This window comes from Triturus cristatus, chromosome 4_2 (assembly GCF_964204655.1).
Source record: "Triturus cristatus chromosome 4_2, aTriCri1.1, whole genome shotgun sequence".
NCBI lineage: Eukaryota > Metazoa > Chordata > Amphibia > Caudata > Salamandridae > Triturus > Triturus cristatus.
The window spans coordinates 610,098,388-610,121,857 of NC_140586.1; the positions used below are offsets into that span (position 1 = coordinate 610,098,388).

The 23,470-nt window shown below is 44.5% G+C and overlaps 1 protein-coding gene across 1 annotated transcript in view; it reads left to right on the forward strand.

The window, feature by feature from the left end:
* Positions 1-23,470, forward strand: part of NEGR1 (neuronal growth regulator 1) — a 2,102,052-nt gene that overhangs the window by 947,481 nt on the left and 1,131,101 nt on the right. The gene's annotated exons all lie outside the window — the stretch shown is intronic.

The following is a 23,470-nucleotide window of genomic DNA, read 5'->3' on the forward strand; positions in this document are numbered from 1 at the left end:
GTATAGGACTGTTGGTGAATGAGTGGATGTGTATGTGGATCTTAGAAGTACTGAATAGGTTGTTGTAACTGGTATTGGTAAGTCCATTGTTTTGAACATTGTAGTTTCTATTTTTAAATGTGTGTATCAAAGGTTATATTAGGGGAAGAGGAGGTATGCCACTCTATCACAAGGATGATGTCATCAGTGATGTCATTAGTGATGTAATTTGAGATGTCATCAGTGATGTAATGAGTGATGTCACTGACCATGTCATGAGTGATGTAATATGTGACGTCATCAGCAGTGCATTGCGGGCGCGCGAGTTATAGTTAGCTGAACTAACCATAACGGGGGAATTTCAATGGTTTTGTACGAGTGAAAAGTCCAGCTAACTATACGCCCCTGAAACCTATGGTTTTTTCAGTGAATTTCTAAGGTTTTTTAAATGCTAATTCCTAACAATAACGTGCCTGAAACCTATGATTTTTTCAGTTAATTTCAAAGGTTTTTTAAATGCTAATTTCTAACTATGCCTACAGAGATAGGACATGTGAAGAAAGAAGAAAAAACTCACAGAAAGAAAAAAAAGAAATGCAGAAAGAAGCAACAGAAGTCCTCAAAGACGAAGAAAAGTGCAGGAAGAAGGATAACGTGCAGAAAGAACAAACAGGAGAGCAGAAAGAAGCCTTGTTGCAAAATCATCCTGTACCCTCAACTTTTTCAGACGGATACTGGTGGTAACTGAGTCTGACTAACCAGTCCTAGAGCCAGTGCTATGTTAAAAGACACTCAGAATACAGTGAAAACACCTACATACACTAGGGAACACTATGCGTTGGGGTCCCCCTGTGATCAGCATGACCTCCTCTGTAAGCCCCTAGTATATAATAGGGCAGGGGATTAAAACTACCTCTTAAAACGCGCCACAGGGCGTGTTTGCACTAGGGGTGGGCAGAATTTGCGAAATCCACTTTCGCAAATTATCGCGAAAATGTTTAAAACTATCGCAAACAAGCGGAAATATCGCGAAGATGCAGAAGTTTTTTTCCCGCATGTTCGCGAGATTTTCTGCAAGGTTGCGGGTCGCCAACTTACCTATCTGGTTGCTCGCGGGCGCGACCATCTTGTTTTGAGTTGTTTCGCGGTGCATGATCGCGAGAAGAAAGACGTGATCGCGCGATGCATGATGTCACTTCGGGCGCGAACAGCGCAAATGGCTAAAAACAATACAACATCTCATAGAGAACGCGACCGGATCAAGAAAACTTGTTGGCGAACGCAGGGATTCAGGTAAGGCGATCGCGCGCGCGCGAGAATGTATTATTTTACAGCGCGAGCAAGAAACAAATTATCGCCAAGCTGCGGAAAGCGGAAATTTTGACATTTTCGCGCTTTCCGCGGAACGCGAAAATGTCAAATTATCGCGATTTCTGCGAACTGAACGAAATTTTAGCCCAGGCCTAGTTTGCACACGTCACCTCAGGCCCCGTCCCCTCACTTCCCCACTGTGTAAACACGCCCTGTGGCCGTTGTAAGTTGGGAGATTAAGTCCCCTTGAATCCTGAGGGTCCCTAGGGTCCGACTAGCCCACTAGATACCTCCAGTATGCGCCACAGAGCTGCGTTGCAGAGAGGTGTAAAAAGTGGCACGGCCTGGACCACCTCTCTGCAACGCAGCTCAGTGGCGCTTACTGGAAGCACCTGGTGGGCTAGTTAGCCCCCAGGGGCCCTCAGGATTGAAGGGGAATTATTTCCCCAACTTAAAACGCGCCATAGGGCACACGTCACCTCAGGCCCCGACCCTCCCTTCACCACTGTGTAAACGCGCCCTGTGGCCATTCTAAGTTGAGAGATTAAGTCCCCTTGAATCCTAAGGGTCAAACTAGCCCACTAGGTACCTCCAGTAAGCGCCATAGAGCTGCGTTGCATAGATGTGTAAAAAGGGGCGTGGCCTCAGAACACCTGTCTGCAACGCAGCTCCCTGGTGCACACTGGAGATACCTGTTCAGCTAGTTGGCCCTCAGGGACTCAGTATTGAAGGGGAATTAATTCCTCAACTTACAACTGGCCAGGGGGCGCGTTTGCAGAGTGCTGCAAGGAGGGGGCGTGGCCTCCAGCACGATGCCGGTCTTTTATTTATTTTATTTTTGTAAGAAGGAGGGCTGTGTGGCCCCCCTTCTTTTTCTAATTTACTGGCCCTGGGGACCCCATCCCCCAGGGCCTGCACCGTAATTTTTTTTGTTGAAAAAAATTAATTTGGCCCTCCCAAGGCCTTAATTGGCCCCGGGGACCCCAACTCCCGGGTCATGGCCTTTTTTTAATTTAAATTCTTTAGGAGGGGGCTGCGTTGCCCCCCTCCTCAGGCCACTTATGGCTCCGGGGACCCCATCCCCCGGGGCCGGCCTTTGTTTTTTATCATTTTAAAAATATATATATTTATAGAAACACCTAGGACATGCTGGACAAACCGTATGTACCTATCACCATGACGATTTGCGTGATATTCATTAAAAGGCGACTATGCATAGAATGAATCCACATGGAATGTATTTACACCGCTAGTGAAGCTCTGACGTGTCTGACGCCCTACCGTGCCTAATCCCGGCGCCCCTGCCGGTGGGTACTCTGCAAGTAGACACCCTTGTCGTTTATTTATACAAACATGGGTAGCTATTGACGGGCACATTTAATATACACGCACACCAAGCCATTCAAAGGGGATTCGACAAAAAATTAGACCAAACTATGCAAGAAACCCCCCTCACGGTTAATAAAAAACACATCCACCACCGGATGTGTAATACTTTTTGTTTTTCTCTCTGGAAAGGAGACGAACCTCACTTGAGAGTCACAGCGTGCTCCTGGCTGAGCCTAATGCTGTGTAACACCCACCAGTGCCCGCCGATTACCTCACACCTCTGTGTTGTATTCCACCAGCTAGTGCATATGCTATGACACTCTCTAGCCCATGTGCACTGTAACACCACCCCGTGAATATGTCATGCCACACTTGCCTTCGCACAGGTTATATTGCCCCATCTAACGTGCCTTCCTTGATGTGTATGTTATAACGCACAGCGGTATGCCATACATATTACAATCTGGGATCCATATCTTTATCACAGTGCATATGCAACGTTACACTCCCCAACACATATTTTATATTACAACTTTAGAGACTAGTTATGTTACACAACACTGCCCTGTGCATATTACACTCCAAGGCGCATATCGCATAGCACGCACTAGTGCCTGTGCTATCTCGCACCCTCCAATGAATCTGTCATTGCGCACAATGTATTGCATATTATATTTCACGCCCCGGTTCATCTTATATCACACTTTTTGGTGCATAGTTTATACCATATACTACATCTAGTTTTCATTTTCAATCATGCTCTCAGGACTATGTTCTATATAACACTGCGTCCACCTACCCTTTTCACGGGCATTATATTTTGCGATGGGGGTGGAGGGTCAGGGGGTGTTTCTGCCAAGTGAGCCCGGAGTCACAGTCACAAAGTCCTCTTCTTCCTGAATAAAAGTGAGATTATGCTGCATACTTGTTCATATTTTAAGTAGTTCGCACAGACACACATTTTAAAAACAATAACGTTCCTAATACCCACCTTCTCTGAACAGTTAGCTTGCTGCCCCTTCCACCTCCTCCCTATCCTCTGTTGTCTGAATCCATGGACTAGCCTCCTCCCTCCTGCCATGCATGGTCTGATGTGCTGCCACTGCCCTCCATTTAGCATGATGTACCAGTCCACTCCTCCTGCCCTCCATTGCCTAATTCTATGGCCCATCATAGACCTCCTGCTTAGCCTCTGTGCTTAGCTTGCTGCCCCTACTCTCCTTCCCCCTGTCCTCCGATGTCTTTGTGCATGCTCCTGCTCCATCCTTTTTGCCCACTATGTTCCATGGACCTGCCACTCCTATCTACTCTGAGTGTTCTGTTGAGCTGCCACTCCCCTCCCACCTGCCTAGCATTGTCAGATGACTGTAACCTGTCCCTGCATCCTCCACCCTGCCTGTCTACATGCCATGCCCCTATCCCCTTTCTCCTGTCCTCCATGGTCCATTTTACTGCCACACCCTTCTGCCCTCCCTGATCTGTTGTGCTGCAACTGCTCCTCCTGCCTTCCCCGCGTGGTCTGTTGTGAGGCCCCTTCCCCTGAACTCTCTTGTCTGTGCCCAGGTCCTGACCCTCCCTTCTATCCTCCATGGTCCTTTGTACATGCCCCTGCACCCTCCTTCTTGCCCATCATAGCCATTGTGCTGCCACTAACCCTCCCGCTTGCCATGCATGGTCTTCTATGCTGCCATGGCCCCTCCCACCTCCCCTGTGTGGTCAGCTAGCTGCCCCTGACCCCCTCCCACCTTCCCTCCATGGTCTGTGTGTATGCCACCATAGTCTCATTGTTGCTCTCCATGGTGTGTCTTGTTTCTAGTGCCCATCCTGCCTGACCTCCATGGTCATCTTGCTGCTCCTGCCCTGCCGCCTTGCCCCCAGCCCTCTGTTTCCATGTGCAGACCCCCTATTCCCTCCCTCCTGGCTTGTCTGTTCCATTGTAATGCCCCTGATCCGTCCCTCCTGCCCTTTATGGTCTGTTATGCTGCAGCTTTCTCTCCTGTCTGTCCATTATATGGTCAGCTAGCTACCATTGCCTCTTTCCCATCTGTTCTCTGTTGTCCATGTGCATGGTCCTGTCCCCTCCCTATTGCTTTCTATGGATTGTTGTGCTGCACTCCCGTCTCGCATGCGCTGTGTGGTGTATTGTGCTGCTGCAAACCCTGATGCCTGCCCTGTCGGGTCAGTTTGGTGCACCTCTCCATGTCCCTCCTGTCCTCTGTTATCCGAGTCCATGTCCCTACCCCAATTCCTCCTGCCTACCAAGATTCAATGTACCATATTTGCGAACATTTTGAACTTGGTAAGAGGAAGATTTTGAAAAAAAACTGGGGTATTGATTTTCCCGTTTGAGTTGCATTGAAAAAGAGGAGATTGTAGACAGGAGACAGATCAAATAAAGCCCATTTGAGCTTAAAAACATTGGACGTTTCCTGGCTGAAACGGGTCTGTTGGCATGTATGGTTGTACTCCCACTGTCTCTTCCTTCTGCCCACAATGGTCTATTATATTGCCACAGCCTCTCTTGCCAGTCCTGTATTGTTGGTTTGTTGCCCCTGCCCCCCTTTCCACTGCTTTCCACTGCCCTCCATAGTCTGTTGTGCTGCCACTGCCCTTCCTGCCTGCCCAGTGTGGTCAAATTGTTGCCTCTGCACTCTCCTACCTGCCTTCAATCAATTTTCAGAGTCCGTGCCCCTGGCCTCTGCCTCTCAACAGTATCCCAATGAACAACTAGATTGCTAACATTCTATATGTATTACAAAAGTGTGGAACGCCTGACGTCATCTTGATGTAATCAAAACTGTAATACCTAGCATATTTCCTTTAGAAATTACATATATGAGAGGGTCTTATTTGCATCAAAATGATGGTTAGTGCTCTAAAAAACTAAAATGAGGACATATTTTCTGAGTTTTCAAATAGCGACAAAGAACTTTTAAATTATTTGTAATCTTTATGTTTTTTTATCCAGTTGACCACTTGATTAAATGTTGCACCTTGGTGAGAGGATGTGGTGTTACTTCCAGAGCTGCAGACTTTGCACCTGGGGAACCAGGTTGGAGTTTCTGCTTCAGCTCAACATTCTGTGATTGTGGTCAAATCACTTAATCTCTCCATGCCTACAACCAAAATGAATTTGATCTTGTGTGATGTAACCAATGCTCATGTAAAGCATTCCAATACCTGACAAGTCTGCACTATATAAAACTGCAAATACACAAAAAATAAGTGTTTTGCACACTTCTGTCATTGGGCTACATGTGGGCTACATCTGGGTGATATTTGTGCTGCATTTAGGCTCTTTTGAGTCTGGTGGCCATCTTGGGAGATTTATTTGTTATGAAGTTTCCTAATTTCCTCATTTACTGCAGTCTCCTTAGTAGGAAATGCTTTCAGTTTTTTACTTTGATTCCATCAAGAAGGAATTCAGATATGTCACACATTTGCCATAAATTCTGAATGTTAGCACTCTAGTTGCTCATTAGATCACTGTAGTAAAACTACTGCTCACCACTGAAGTCTGCTGCTGGTATTAAAAGTGCATGTTTCAGTCTGCATATCAGAATTTTTTAATCAAATAGAAGAGGATTTGAGAAGTCACTCAAAATGTGCCCTAATTTTTCTTTCTTCAGCACTAATCATAATTTCTATGGCAAATTGAACCCCCCCATTGTGTTCCTTTTTAAATTAAATGTTTTAAGTGTTACCAGTTTATTCCAATCAAGATGGCTTCAGGTGTGCCATACTTTTGTCATAAGTAAGACAGTAAGCGCTCTAGTTGTTCTTAAGAACACTCTGGGACATTCTGTCATTGGGCTATACTTGGGCTACATCTGGGTGATATTTGGGCTACATTTGGGCTCTTTTGTATCTGGTGGCCATCTTGGGAGATTTATTTGTTATGACGTTTCCTAATTTCCTCATTTACTGCAGTCTCCTCAGTAGGAAATACTTTCAGTTTTTTATTTTAGTTCCATCAAGAAGGCATTCAGATGTGTCACAAATTTGCCATAAATTCTGAATGTTAGCACTCTAGTTGCTCATTAGATCACTGTAGTAAAGCTACTGCTCACCAGGGAAGTCTGCTGCTGGTATTCAAAGTGCATGTTTCAGTCTGCATGTCAGAATTTTTTTATGAAATAGAAGAGGATTTGAGAAGTCAAAATGTGCCCTAATTTTTCTTTCTGCAGCACTAATCATAATTTCTATGGCAAAATGAACCCCCCATTTTGTTCCTTTGTAAATGAAATGTTTTAAGTATTACCACTGTATTCCAATCAAGATGGCTTCAGGTGTGCCATACGTTTGTCATAAGTAAGACTGTTAGCGCTCTAGTTGTTCGTTAGAACACTCTGGGACATTCTGTCATTGGGCTATACTTGGGCTACATCTGGGTGATATTTGGGCTACATTTGGGCTCTTTTGTCTCTGGTGACCATCTTGGGAGATTTATTTGTTATGAAGTTTTCTAATTTCCTCATTTACTGCAGTCTCGTCAGTAGGAAATATTTTCAGTTTTTTACTTTGGTTCCATCAAGAAGGCATTCAGATGTGTCACGCATTTGCTATACATTCTGAATGTTAGCACTCTAGTTGCTCATTAGATCACTGTAGTAAAACTACTGCTCACCAGGGAAGTCTGCTGCTGCTATTCAAAGTGCATGTTTCAGTCTGCACGTCAGAATTTGTTTATGAAATAGAAGAGGATTTGAAAAGTCAAAATGTGCCCTAATTTTTCTTTCTGCAGAACTAATCATAATTTCTATGGCAAAATGAACCCCCTCATTTTGTTCCTTTGTAAATTAAATGTTTTAAGTATTACCACTTTATTCCAATCTAGATCGCTTCAGGTGTGCCATACTTTTGTCATAAGTAAGACTGTTAGCGCTCTAGTTGTTCGTTGGAACACTCTGGGACATTCTGTCATTGGGCTATACTTGGGCTTTATCTGGGTGATATTTGGGCTACATTTGGGCTCTTTTGTCTCTGGTGGCCATCTTTGGAGATTTATTTGTTATGAAGTTTTCTAATTTCCTCATTTACTGCAGTCTCCTCAGTAGGAAATACTTTCAGTTTTTTACTTGTTTCCATCAAGAAGGCATTCAGATGTGTCACACATTTGCCATCAATTCTGAATGTTATCACTCTAGTTGCTCATTAGATCACTGTAGTAAAGCTACTGCTCACCAGGGAAGTCTGTTGCTGGTATTCAAAGTGCATGTATCAGTCTGCATGTCAGAATTTTTTTATGACATAGAAGAGGATTTGAGAAGTCAAAATGTGCCCTAATATTTCTTTCTGCAGCACTAATCATAATTTCTATGTCAAAATGAATCCCCTCATTGTGTTCCTTTGTAAATTAAATGTTTTAAGTGTTACCACTTTATTCCATTCAAGATGGCTTCAGGTGTGCCATACTTTTGTCATAAGTAAGACTGTTAGCGCTCTAGTTGTTCGTTAGAACACTCTGGGACATTCTGTCATTGGGCTATACTTGGGCTACATCTGGGTGATATTTGGGCTACATTTGGGCTCTTTTGTCTCTGGTGGCCATTTTGGGAGACTTATTTGTTATGATGTTCTACTGCAGCTTCCCAGTGTGTTCTAAAGAACAATTAGAGCGCTAACAGTCCTACTAATGACAAACATATTGCACACCTGAATCCATCTTGATTGGAATAAAGTGGTAACTCTTAAAACATTTAATTTAAAAAGGAACAAAATGAGGGGGTTCATTTTGCCATAGAAAGTATGATTAGTGCAGCAGACAGAAAAATTAGGGCACATTTTGAGTGACTTCTCAAATCCTCTTCTATTCCATTAAAAAATTCTGACATGCAGACTGAAACATGCACTTTCAATACCAGCAGCAGACTTCCCTGGTGAGCAGTTGCTTTACTACAGTGATCTAATAAGCAACTAGAGTGCTAACATTCTGAATTTATAGCAAATGTGTGACATATCTAAATGCCTTCTTGATGGAATCAAAGTAAAAAACTGAAAGTATTTCCTACTGAGGAGACTGTAGTAAATGAGGAAATTAGGAAACTTCATAACAAATAAGTCTCCCAAAATGGCCACCAGAGACAAAAGAGCCCAAATATAGCCCAAATATCACACAGATGTAGCACAAGTATAGCCCAATGACAGAATGTCCCAGAGTGTTCTAACGAACAACTAGAGCTCTAACAGTCTTACTTATGACAAAAGTATGGCACACCTGAAGCCATCTTGATTGGAATAAAGTGGTAACACTTAAAACATTTAATTTAGAAAGGAACAAAATGAAGGGGTTCATTTTGCCATAGAAATTAGGATTAGTGCCGCAGAAAGAAAAATTAGGGCACATTTTGACTTCTCAAATCCTCTTCTATTTCATAAAAAAATTCTGACATGCAGACTGAAACATGCCCTTTGAATACCAGCAGCAGACGTCCCCGGTGAGCAGTAGCTTTACTACAGTGATCTAATGAGCAACTAGAGTGCTAACATTCAAAATGTATGGCAAATGTGTGACACATCTGAATGCCTTCTTGATGGAACCAAAGTAAAAAACTGAAAATATTTCCTACTGAGGAGACTGCAGTAAATGAGGAAATTAGAAAACTTCATAACAAATAAATCTCCCAAGATGGTCACCAGAGACAAAAGAGCCCAAATGTAGCCCAAATATCACCCAGATGTAGCCCAAGTATAGCCCAATGACAGAATGTCCCAGAGTGTTCTAACGAACAACTAGAGCGCTAACAGTCTTACTTATGACAAAAGTATGGCACACCTGAAGCCATCTTGATTGGAATACAGTGGTAACACTTAAAACATTTCATTTACAACGGAACAAAATGGGGGGTTCATTTTGCCATAGAAATTATGATTAGTGCTGCAGAAAGAAAAATTAGGGCACATTTTGACTTCTCAAATCATCTTCTATTTCATAAAAAATTCTGACATGCAGACTGAAACATGCACTTTGAATACCAGCAGCAGACTTCCCTGGTGAGCAGTAGCTTTACTACAGTGATCTAATGAGCAACTAGAGTGCTAACATTCAGAATTTATGGCAAATGTGTGACACACCTGAATGCCTTCTTGATGGAACTAAAATAAAAAACTGAAAGTATTTCCTACTGAGGAGACGGCAGTAAATGAGGAAATTAGGAAACGTCATAACAAATAAATCTCCCAAGATGGCCACCAGATACAAAAGAGCCCAAATGTAGCCCAAATATCCCCCAGATGTAGCCCACGTATAGCCCAATGACAGAATGTCCCAGAGTGTTCTTAAGAACAACTAGAGCGCTTACTGTCTTACTTATGACAAAAGTATGGCACATCTGAAGCCATCTTGATTGGAATAAACTGGTAACACTTAAAACGTTTAATTTAAAAAGGAACACAATGGGGGGGGTTCAATTTGCCTTAGAAATTATGATTAGTGCTGAAGAAAGAAAAATTAGGGCACATTTTGAGTGACTTCTGAAATCCTCTTCTATTTCATTAAAACATTCTGATATGCAGACTGAAACATGCACTTTTAATACCAGCAGCAGACTTCCGTTGGTGAGCAGTAGCCTTATCACAGTGATCTAATGAGCAACTAGAGTGCTAACATTCAGAATTTATGGCAAATGTGTGACATATCTGAATACCTTATTGATGGAATCAAAGTAAAAAACTGAAAGCATTTCCTACTGAGGAGACTGCAGTAAATGAGGAAATTAGGAAACTTCGTAACAAATAAATCACCTAAGATGGCCACCAGAGACCAAATAGCCCAAATGCAGCACAAATATCACCCAGATGTAGCCCACATGTAGCCCAATGACAGAAGTGTGCAAAACACTTATTTTTTGTGTATTTGCAGTGTTATATAGTGCAGACTTGTCGGGTATTGGAGTGCTTTACATGAGCATTGGTTACATCACACAAGATCAAATTCATTTTGGTTGTAGACATGGGGAGATTAGGTGATTTGACCAGAATCACAGAATGTTGAGCTGTAGCAGAAACTCCAACCTGGTTCCCCAGTTGCAAAGTCTGAAGCTCTGGAAGTAGCACCACATCCTCTCCCCTTGGTGCAACATTTAATCAAGTGGTCAACTGGATAAAAAAACATAAAGATTACAAATAATTTAAAAGTTCTTTGTCGCTATTTAAAAACTCTGAAAATATGTCCTCATTTTAGTTTTTTAGAGCACTAACCATCATTTTGATGCAAATAAGACCCTCTCATATATGTAATTTCTAAAGGAAATGCTCTAGGTATTACAGTTAGTCGCGTTTTAATGAATATCACGCAAATCATCATGGTGATAGGTACATACGGCTTGTCCAGCATGTCCTAGGTGTTTCTATAATTATATTTTTAGAAAAAACAAAAAAAAACAAAGGCCGGCCGCGGGGGATGGGGTACCCGGGGCCATAAGTGGCCTGAGGAGGTGGGCAACGCTGCCCCCTCCTAGAGAATAAAAAAAAAAAAGGCCATGACCCGGGGGTTGGGGTCCCCGGTGCCGATTAAGGCCTTGGGAGGGCCAAATTAATTTTTTTCAACAAAAAAAATTAGGGTGCAGGCCCTGGGGGATGGGGTCCCCAGGGCCAATAAATTAGAAAAAGAAGGGGGCCACACAGATGTCATCAGTGATGTCATGAGTGATGTCACTGACCATGTCATGAGTGATGTAATATGTGATGTCATCAGCAGTGCATTGCGAGCGCGCGAATTATAGTTAGCTGAACTAACTATAACGGGGGAATTTCAATGGTTTTGTACGAGTGAAAAGTCCAGCTAGCTATAACACCCCTAAAACCTATGGTTTTTTCAGTGAATTTCTAAGGTTTTTTAAATGCTAATTCCTAACTATAACGTGCCTGAAACCTATGGTTTTTTCAGTGAATATATATATATATATATATATATATATATATACATAAACACACACACATATATATTACCTACTGGCGGTCGCCAGTAGGTAGTTATAGTTAGAACCTAGTTTCCATAGGAAAAGCATTTTTTGATGTGCATCATTTGACGAATCTTTGCGAAAATCTCCAAAACAAAAGTCTATACAGGTAGGCTCCTATCCTGAAATGTTGGGGGTGATTCTTCAAGCGGGGGCTGAGACAAAAGGGGGTCCCAAAACACATTTTCTCCATGTTAATTTAATTTTGAGACGGGCTACAGCCCGAACTGCTGAATGGAATTATCCCAAATTTGGCAAAAAGTTAGAGCTTGGTTCAGAAAGTGACCGCGTGGCAAACTTGCTTTGAATTTTGGAAACGAGAGCAGGGAAACCTGCTCTTGCTTCCAAAATCCAAAGCTGATTGCTTTTCCACACGGGGAGCTGCATGTCAGCAGCTCCCCGTGTGGAAAAGCAATGCTGGCTCCTGCAGGACTCTGGAAGCTGGCGGGACCGTGGGGGCATTGGGACTACCCCACGGTCCCCAACAGTGGGGCCAGGCCCCAGGGTATGGGGTCCTTGGGGCTGGAATTGGCTATGGGAGGGGGGCCGACGCGGCACTCTTCTCATTTGTTTTTTGCGCAGCTCTCAGCGCGCCACTCGAGTACTTCTTAAGTCTTTCAAACACGGAGGGGTATATTCTGAAGGACACATCGCCGAGTTAACGGCACATTATCGCAACAAAAATGGTGATAAATGTAATGCACCATTCACAAGCTGGAGCAAACAGCCCATATCACCAGTTTCCCAGCGATAGCAGCCTAAAAAAGCATTGTCACGGACGACCCCGGCAAATATTGCGAATGAGATGTAGAGTAGGCGTACCCATGCAAAAAGCAGCGACCACATCACTTCGCAAGTTTCTCAACCACCAGCAAGATCGTCGAAGAGAGTACAAAACAGGCAATAAGGTATGTTAGTAGTAGGAAGTTTACACCTGCTCTGAGCTGGTGTAAAGTCGGACTACAACCTGCAACATGAAAGGGAGCCCAGCCCAGAGCCACACCTGAATGACAACAGATGCAATGGAGCCAACGATCATGCAGCTAGGACACCCAACACTGCTCTGACACCCCCACCACCATCCCCTTGTCCACCATCCCCACTCACCGCCACCCCCCACAAACAAATGTGAGAGCAACCTTAGGAAATCTGGAACATAACAAATTGGCTAATGTCGCACAATTAGAATTAAGAACATGCATGTGAGGTTGGACAAATAAGAATCTCAGTCATCTATGGATTTCCACATAAAGCATGTTATTTAAACAAAACAACAAAATAAAAGTGGGTACAGGCATTGTGTGTCATCCCTCGACAATTTGTGAATCACAGCCTGCAAGACAAAAAGAAAGATAAGATTGTGTGTCAAGAGTCCATCAAAAGAGCGAAAGAGTGGGAGAGAGGAAGAGAGAGAGAAAGAAATGAAGAGTGAGAGAGAGAGGAAGACAGAGAAAGAGAGAAAGAGTGAGAGAGAGAGGAAGAGAGAGAGAAAGGGAGAAAGAGTGAGATACAAGGAAGTGAGAGAGAAAGAGAGAAACAGTGTGAGAGAGAGGAAGGAAGAGATAGAGAGTGAGAGAGAGAAAGAGTGTGAGTGACGACAGAAAGGAAGAGATGGAGAGGGAGAGTGAGTGTTGACACTGTGGAGAAAATCCTCTCAGCTCACCTTTCTGCCACCGGTGTGTCTCCAACCACATGCCGGGACATAGTGCAGCCCTCAAGTTTAGTCATCTAAAACATAGTATAGAATCAGTAATGGCAGAGTACATACAACTGCACATGCATAATTCTCTGTTTTGCCCCTGTGCACACAGGCTGCTGCACCCCATCAACTCCCGCTGCCCAGAGGTATCTGTTCACCCTGCGCACTCAGGTTGCTGCACCCCATCGACTCTCCTGCCTCCCAGAGGTGTCTGCCCATCTCTGCGCACCCAGGCTGCTGTACCTCATCCACTCCCACTGCCCAGAGGTGTCTGCCCACTGCTGTGCACCCAGGCTGCTGCACCCCAACCACTACCAGTGCCCAGAGGTGACTGCCCATTCCTGCACACCCAGACTGCTGCACCTCATCCACTCACACTGCCTAGAGGTGTCTGCCCACTCCTGTGCACCCAGGCTGCTGCACCCCATCCACTCCCACTGCTCGGAGGTGTCTGCCTGCTCTTGTGCACCCAGGCTGCTGCACACTATCCACTCCCACTGCCCAGAGGTGACTGCCCGCTGCTGCAGAAACAAGCCTCTCTGGTCACCTTCTGCCACCGGCGTTTGTGTAAGAGGGTCCACCACGTGCCGAACCAACGTCCTCAGCCGTTGCGTACATGCGGTCAAGTATTCAGAGAGGGTGTTGATTGCCAGGATGGCCACGCATCATCGCAGGCCTGCTAGACAAAAAGCAAGAGCAGATTGTGCGTCATGTGTCCATCAAAGGAGAGAGAAAGAGAAAGAGTGTGAGAGAGAAAGAGAGAGAGAGAAAGAAAGAAAGAGTGAGAGGAAGGGAGAGAGAAAGAGAGAAAGAGTGTGAGAAAGAGGAAGAGAGAAACAGAGGAAGAGTGAGAGAGAGAGAAAGAGAGAGAGAGAGAGTGAAAGAGGAAGAGAGAGAGAGAGAGAGAAAGAGTGTGAGAGAGAGGAAGAGAGAGAGAAAGAGTGTGAGGGAGAGAAAGGAAGAGATGGAGAGGGACAGTGAGTGCCCACACTGTGGATAAAACCCTCACAGCTGACCTTTCCGCCACCGGTGTGTCTCCAACCACGTGCCGGGACATAGTGGAACCCTCAAGCTCACTCATCTGAAACATAGTACTGAATCAGTAATGGCAGAGTACATACGACTGCGCATGCCTAAATCGCTGTCCCACCTTTGTGCACCCAGGCTGCTGCAACCCATCCACTTCCACTGCCCAGGGGTGTCTGCCCGCCGCTGCACACCCATGCTGCTGCACCCCATCCACTCCCTCCACCCAGAGGTGTCTGCCCACCCCTGCGCACCCAGGCCTCATTGCTCACCTTTCCGCGGACAGGGCACCCTCCACATCATGCAGCCCTGCTCCACAGGCCACCAGGTGCGCCTTGATTTTACCATGGCAGAGGACATACCAGTGCACCCGCCATCATCGCAGATTGCCCACCCGCTCAGCCCTTGCAGTGCCACTAACTCTGTGACCAGTGAGGCCATGTCACGTGGCGGTAGGCCCCCACTGGTCGATGGCTCAGGCATGCACTGTGGTCCAGCAGGGCACACAAAACCTGACCTGTTCAGACCACCGAATGGGACATCATCGCAGACTGCACACCCGCTCAGCACTTACAGTGCCTCTACCTTAGTGCACTGAAAGTCACCGTCTTGTGGCGGTGTGCCTGTGCCGGCCGCAGTGCATCCTGTGCACCAAGTCTGAAATGGAAATGGCGTGGATCATGTGTGCGCCCGGTCCTTTTTATTGGCAGGGTCACATGTCCTGTGATGACTGTGCTTGATGGGTTTGGTGTCGGTGTAAACCAGCCATCAGGGAGTGGCTGTGGCGTACTGACAACTAGACCTGAGAGCAGCAGATCCCTACCATGAAAATCTAGACCATGTAGCATTGTTGTCCCTCCCTGTATGTGTAAGCGGATTGGGCTGGGCTGGCCTGGTGTATGCCAGTCCTGCGTGAGGCTGTGAACAATGACTCTGGAGCTCTGGGCGTGGTTCCGTCCTGGGCTGTATGAGGAATCAACTGATGTGGGTGTCCCTGTTGTAGTGCTGCCGCCACCCGGGCCGCAAGCGCCAATGTGTCACCCTGTGACCCAAGTCCTAATACATGGGTATCATGGAAGGTAGGGGGAATCACTGACCCTACATTCATACATATTTCCACACATGAAAGATCGTGCACATGACATATCTGTGTGAATATGAATGTTTATTGCACATTCAGTGGAGTGTTTCAGCTGTAGCAATACAGGGCCATGCAAAGCCCAAATTTCCGTTGTTGGCACATGGAGGGCAGCCAATTAGAGCCAAGCTCGTGCTCGGGGTTAGGCTCCGCCAACATATGTACTTATCCAATCACTCCGCCAATTCCAAAGCACTGATAAATTCACTACACACTCTCCTTGCAGTACTCTAATGATCCAGTCTCTACCTATATATTTATCCAATGACCAAGACAAAGTTACATAACCAAAGTTTTCCCCACTGCCAGAGGTAACATGGTTGCGAACGCTGTCCACAGCAGAATGTAATGTGGTAGGGCACAGGGGCAGCATCATGCATACATAATGAACACACGGACACAGTTAGAAAGATAGTGGAACCGGGCACGTGCTCTCAGCCCCTTTTTATTACCAGGCTCACATGTCCAGTGACGTATGTGCTGGATGCGTGTGGGGTGAGTGTAAGCCAGACCTCAGGGAATGGTTGGTGCTGGCAACAAGTACAACAGGAATCATCGGATCACACACAGATATTCAATCATAAAGGGTCCATGACTTGTGCTGCACTAAGTTAGGGGCACAAGATGTGAAATAATACACAAAAGATTCTATCGTAAAGGGTTCATGACTTGTGGTACACTGAGGTAGGGGCAGCAGATCTGAAATCATACACAAAAGATTCTATCATAAAGGGTCCATGAGTTGTGGTGAACTGAGGTAGGGTCATCAGAAGCATTCCGCGTGTGCAAAGCTAGCGATGATGCGTGGTCCAGGAGTGCCACACTGGTAGCAATGTCTGTTGCCTACTGGACTGAATCATCTGCAATCGCAGCTCGATCTGAATTTTGAGCCCTGCAGTCCGCAATGTAGATGGAAGGCAGTAGTCAGCACAGACATTGAGGAATGCTTTTCATCACTCCCACTTGACAAAATCTGAGGACATAGAGTACAATTCTGTCTGCAATTAATAAATCATGTCTCAATATAAATTATGAGCTCAACTGACCGTAGTGTAGGTAACAAAAGATGAAATATATATGGAATACATTGTCGAAATGTGTAGGTTTCGGGGACGTTATAGTTAGTTGCCTACTGGACTCTGAAATTAATGAATCAAGACTGAATTCGAACTGTGAGCTCTGCTGGCCTCAGTGTAGACTGTCATTCAGTGTTCCTTTGGACTTGCAAGATAAATTTGGTCATTGTACTAAAGCTATAATTGATATAAAAAAAGTTCTTGAAGCAAGGATACTAAAAGGATATTGTGTAGGTTTCAGGGAAGTTGTAGTTAGTTGCCTACTGGACTCTGTAATTAATGAATCAAGACTCAATTTTAATTGTGAGCCGGGCTGACCGCAGTGTAGACCAGAGGCAGCAGTCAGCAAGGGCCCACAGCCACGTGGCATTGAGTTGAGCTGCACAGTTAGTGGCATCAGAAGTATTCAGCGTGTGCGGTCCTTGATGATGCGTGGTCCAGGCGGGCCGCACTGGTAGCAAGGTCTTTTGTCAAATGAATTCTGCCTTAATAAGGCTATGTGGTGCTGACTTGCGGTGCAGTGAGTTAGTGGCACCTGAAGCAATCAGCATGTGTGCACCCTGCAATGATGCGTGGTCCGGACGGGCCACACTGGTGGCAATGACTTTTGTCTAATGAATTCCACCTCAGTAAGGCCACGTGGTGGTGACTTGTGGTGCACTGAGTTAGAGGCACCTGAAGCAGCCAGCGTGTGCGCACCCTGCAATGATGCGTGGTCCGGGTGGGCCTCACTGGTAGCAATGTTTTGTGTTTAATGAATTCTGCCTTAATAGGGCCATGTGGCATTGACTTGCGGTGCACTGAGTTAGTGGTACCTCTGGCCCTCAGCATGTACACAGCCTGCGATGATGCGTGGTCTGGGCGGGCCACACTGGGAGCAAAGTGTCTTGACTACTGGACTGCGTCATCTGCAATCGTGACTCCATCTGAATTGTGAGCCCTGCTGTCCGCAGTGTAGATTGAAGGCAGTAGTGTGTACAGACATAACTCTGTGGTGCTGTGCCGCTGTGTTCGCAGGGCGCCTGTGTCGAGGAGGCCCGCGGTCATGGCTGCAGCCACGTGGCAGGGTGAAGGCCGCTGCTCTGGCAGACATGTTGGCCTTCACACAAGTGAACCACGCCAGAGCCCCGGCCTATTTATTCACACTTCTACGCTGGAGTGGCATACGTTGGACCAGTCCACTGTGCTTCCCCTTACAGGGGACGATGATACATGTACATGACCGAGATCTTCCCCACTGCCTGAGGTAACATGGTTGCGCCCACTGTCCAAAACACTACAAACACCAGCAGTATATGTACACATGGATAGGTTTGTGCTCTGCATAGTAAGGTCTGTCCAGCACATCCCCGCTACACTTGGTATTGTATGCATTATTATTAGTGGGTGATTTGCGTCCTTCACACATGTTTGGTTGCCACATCTCGCAACATTCAGCTATTGTGTGGCTGAGGGGCCATGCTATTTTTGGAAGGTTCGCTGTCCTGTTGTGTGCTGCCTCGGTGGTAGTAGGGGGGGAGTGGTCCGGGGGGAGGTCCTGAGGGTGGTGGCAGTGGGTTTTGTGGCCTTCTTGGGTGTGGGAGGTGTATGATCATTAGCTCTATGACATGTGTTGGACTTCAGATGTGATTCTGGGCTGGGCTCCCTTTCACACTGTAGGTAGTCATCCTACTTTCCACCAGTAAAAGGCAGATGTTACATTCCTACTGCTAACGCAGCTTATCGCCTGTTTTTGGATCGCACCACAGTTTTGGCTGCTCGTTGAAAATATCAGGAAGTGGTGTTTTCATGTTATTTTTGCACAGGAACGCCTACTCTGCATATTATTAGTGTTAGTTGTTGCTCTCATTTGTGGCGATTTTTTTTTGCGGAAGCTATTGCTGGAAAACTGGCGATATCAGCTGTTTTCACCGGGTTGAGAATGGAATGATAATTTAAAATCAATTAAAAAACTATAGGTTTAATGAGCATTATAATTAGAAATTAGCATTTAAAAAACCTTTGAAATTCACTGGAAAAAAACATAGGTTTCAGGGACATTATAGTTAGAAATTGGCATTTAAAAAACCTTAGAAATTAACTGAAAAAAACATAGGTTTCAGGGATGTTATAATTAGTTGGACATTTCACTCGTACAAAACCAGAGAAATTCGAACTTTATAGTTAGTAGAGCTAACTGTAACTCGCGCCCCCGCAATGCACTGCTGATGATGTTACTTATTACATCACTCATGACATGATCAGTGACATCACTGATTACATCACTGATGACATCTCAAATGACATCACTCATGACATCATCCACGTGATAATCTTATGCACCTCCTCACACCCTAATATAACCTTTGATACACCCACTCTAAAATACAGACTACCATTTTTGAAACCATAGACAAATCAATAGCAGTTACTATATACCCACTGACTAATTCCTAGCGATACACACATTCATTAATTCACCCATACAGTTACTCATACATGCAGTCACTCATCAATACAACACTATTATATGTAATCATACACCTATACAAACACTCATACACCGTCACTCATCCATAGAGTTATTGACACACCTAGCTAGTCAATAACACTGCCATTCACTCACCTATACAGTTATACATTCACTATCTAACCTATTCATACAGATACTAACATATACTTGCTCTCTTATACAATCACTGACACAAGCACACACTCATTTATAGAGCCACTCTCACAATTACTCACTCTCACATATAGTAATTTATATACTTCAACACTCACATACACTGCCTTTCACATATGTAGTTACTCACACATATACCTGTGAAACATACATTCACTCACCAACATACTGATACACACACTCACTCACCTATACAGCTATTTCCAAATACACTATTGAACCCATACACCCAGTAAATTATCTACTCACACATGTAGGCAGAAAGTCACATACCGCCCACCCACCCACACACTGAGGTACCCATACTGATACTCATGCAACCAATAAGTAACCCATATAGACAGTCATGTACCTAATCATCAACCCATGCAACAGCTTACACAAAAACTGAGAGACTGATACAGACATTCACACAGTTTAGTCACTAACCCACGCATTCAGTAAGACACATTTAATCACTAGCTTATACAGTCAGTCACACACCTATTAAATCCTCCACCCACACGCTTATACACCAACTCATTCTTCAATACACCTTGGCATTAACATATATAAAATATATTTAAACTTTACAGAAACACACATTCACTGGATGATGTCATCAGTGATGTCATTTGAGATGTTATCAGTGATGTCATGAGTGCTGTCACTAACCAAGTCATGAGTGATGTAATATGTGATGTCATCAGCAGTGCATTGCGGGGGCGTGAGTTATAGTTAGCTCTAATAACTATAACATTCAAATTTCTCTGGTTTTGTACGAGTGAAATATCCAACTAACTATAACGTCCCTGAAACCATGTTTTTTTCTGTGAAAAAAAGAAACATATATATATATAAGTACCCGACGTACAAAGAGAACTCGAGCAGCAATATGCTCCTAAAGAGCCTTTATGGTATACAGGCCACCAGTACAACAATAACTTTAAGCAGTTCAATGTGACATGGATGCCTGACACGTTTCGAAGTATCCCCACTTCTCTTCAGAGGCTTTGGCAATTGAAGGCGCATAGGACACCGCCCTCATATGTATATAACGGTGTGTTTTTATTGTTTATGTTTGCATTTTTTTGGATACTGTTTGTACCCGAAGAAGGATTGAAACTTGAAAGTTGACACAGTCACACAGGGATCCTTATTATAAGACTACCAGATGAGGAAACCATTTTTATCTTGTGCAGAGCCTTTCTGCTTGCCCAGAGTTGTGGCAAGGGAAATAAGCAGTCCTTTCCTCTGTGGTCACTCAAAACCAGTTCTTGTGGTAACTTTCCTCCCACTGGGTTTGGTGCCAGCCTGACTATGAAGACAAAGGTTGGGGCCTTTTCAGGTTTCATTTGCCATTTACTTGTGACAAGGCAGGTCCTTTTGAAATTAAGTTCCTGGGCCGACCCTAATTGACATTCCTGCTAGTGGAAGAAACCATTTACCAACTCTTAGGCCATAGTTCCTGCCGTGGAAGCAGCTTTCACACCTCATTAATGTCAGGAACATAACTGACAGCTTCTCAAAAGCTAATGCAGATTAACCTTTGGGGGTTTCGGTCAGGAAAAATATAGCTTTATCAACCTTACATTTGCTATATATTTATCAAATATAAAACTTCACCTTTAACTTGGACTTTTAATAAATATTAGAAAGAATGGTTGAATTATTTTACTAGCTAGTCCCAAACCTTTGATACAGGATTATTATTTAGTCTGTACTCTAGTTTTCCCATAGGACTGCCAGTGTCTTCCATAGTAAAAATAGCCTTTGATGACATGTCACTGCAGGGACTTGGTATTTATTTTAAAAGTTTTAAATAGTGCAAACATGACCACTGAAGATATCAGAGCGATTTACAGTTTATACATCCAGAAAGAGTACAAGCAAACAAAAACATAGTCTAATAGAGTCCGAAATTCTTGTGAACCAGGCAGTTGGGCTACAAGTCCACGGCAGAATCCCCATATTAAAGGATGGCACCCGACGGAGGCAGAAATGTCTTCATCAGGAGCCCTTTGGCTTCTTTTTTGAAGAGGACAGTGGAAGGATTCACCCTGAATTGGGTGGGAAGGGAGTTTCAGATCCTCAGAGCCATCCCTGAGAAGGCTCAATTGTAAGTCTTCTTTTTCTTGAAAAGAGTGCTGGTACTTCTGAAGGCTCTCGAACCACATGAGAGCTCCAGTTTCTGAGCGAGGTATAGCGGGGTATTGAAGTGTATGGCTTTGTGTGCCATGTATGCGATTTTTTGTTGTATTCGAGCTTCATGTGGAAGCCAATTCAGTGCCATTAAGTCTGGAGAACTATGGTTGAATTTTTTTGTACCAGTTATGAGCCTAGCAGCAGAATTGAGGGCAACCCTAAGAGAAGCCATCATCACTCTGGGCAAGCAGCAAAGCGTTACGCTACCATAGTCCACCTTTGAAAATCACGAATTCTTGCACTGCAACCTTTAGGTCAGGAGCAGGGAGATAGGGTTTGATTTTCCTTAAGATGCTGAGTTGGAAATATGCTCCTTTGGTGAGGGTACTGATGTGCTTCTGCATGTTCAAACTTTTGTCTAACAAAATACCCAGAGAGGTTGCTGAATCAACAAAGTGAGGTCTACAGTTGAGAACAGGTAGTTGATTCAACCATTGTTCCATGACCAGAGATTGCTTGCAGGGTGAGATTAGGAGGAATTCTGTGTTGAGAGCATTTAGCTTCAGGTGGTTACGTGTCAGCCAGCTTTGTGTTTCAAGGAGGACTGAGTTGAGGGACTGAATGTCCTTGGGGGAGGCGATCTTCAGGTATAGTTGGGTCTCATCTGCATACATGTGGGAGTGAATGCAGGATGCTTTCAGAATTTTTGTCAGTGGCTCCATGAACAGGTTAAAGAGCGTTGGAGAAAGCGTTGGGCCCTGGGGTACCCCCAGAGAGACCGGCGAAGGATGGGAAAGGGATTGATTCACCTTGAAGCTTTGGGATCTGTTATGGAGGAATGAAGAGACCCAGTTTAGAACAGGCCCAGACAACCCCATCCTGTGTTCTAGGAGGTCAATTAGGTTATCATGTTAATAGTATCAAATGCTAATGAAAGGTCAAGAAGGATCAGTAGGCACGACTCATTATGGTCCAACATAACATTCTAAGCGCATCATCAACAATGTGCGTTAGCGCAGACTCTGTACTATGACCCAGGAGGAAACCAGATTGGCATTGGTCCAGGAGTTGGAAATGGTCGATGTGATTATAGAGTTGGGCGAGCACACATTTCTCCAGGAGCTTTGCCAAGGTGGGGATGTTAGAGATTGGGCGAAAGTTGTGAAGGTCAGTGGGATCAGCAGATGGTTTCTTTAGAATCGGGGTAACTTGACCCGATTTAGGGCAATCCGGAATAGCACCTTGCCTAAGTGATGCGTTGATGATCGTAATCCAAAGAGTTAGTAAGGAGATTCTGACTTCGGGGAAAAGGTTCGATGGCAGGGGGTCGTTGTAGTGATAGGAGGGTGTCAGAGTAGACAGTATTTTGCAAATAGTGCATTCATCCAAAGTTTGGAAAAGACTCCAGGATGCATTGTCTTTGTGGCGGTGGGGCTGTGCAGGGAATGTGGTGTCAAACCCTGGGGGAGGGAGGGTGTTCAGTGGACTGATCGACAGGTGATCAAGAGCAGAGCGTAATTCGGTTTCAGATTCAGTTGGTAACATTACATTTCTACAGGTCTCACTTTTAAATACCATGCATCCTGCCTTGTAGGCTGCAAAGCCTATATCTGAGTAATTTAATAATATTTCAGTTGAAATTTTTTCTCCGTTCAAAAGAGATTTAAACAAACTTTGGCTGCAGATTTAAGTTATAGCTGTCACCTACACTGGTAGGCCTGTCCTAGTAGTGGATTGCACGTTATCTGCTGCAGATCACAGCTGAGATGTAACCTTCTATGCCATAGGTGTATTTGCTGCACTGTATACTATGGACTTATTAGATAGTTAAATTCGTCAATCAGTGATCAGAAAATTTCTACATGTTTTAAGGGTCAGAACACATACACTGGGCATTGGAAAGCAGTGCCCTAATGTCTAAATACTAAACACCAGCAATCAAATTCAGCAAACAATTGAGGTGATATCATAAAAAGGGGCATCTCCTTACACAGTTCTATGGATCTACTTTCATCAAAATACAGAAAATATTTCCTGGGATCATGTGACATCTGTGAGTTTATGCTTCTAAAGGTAGATAGATGGTAATTAGCAACTCTGGATGGAAATGTATGCCCAGTAATAGAAGTATGTGGCCCTTCCCCATTACATGAGGGTTTGGGT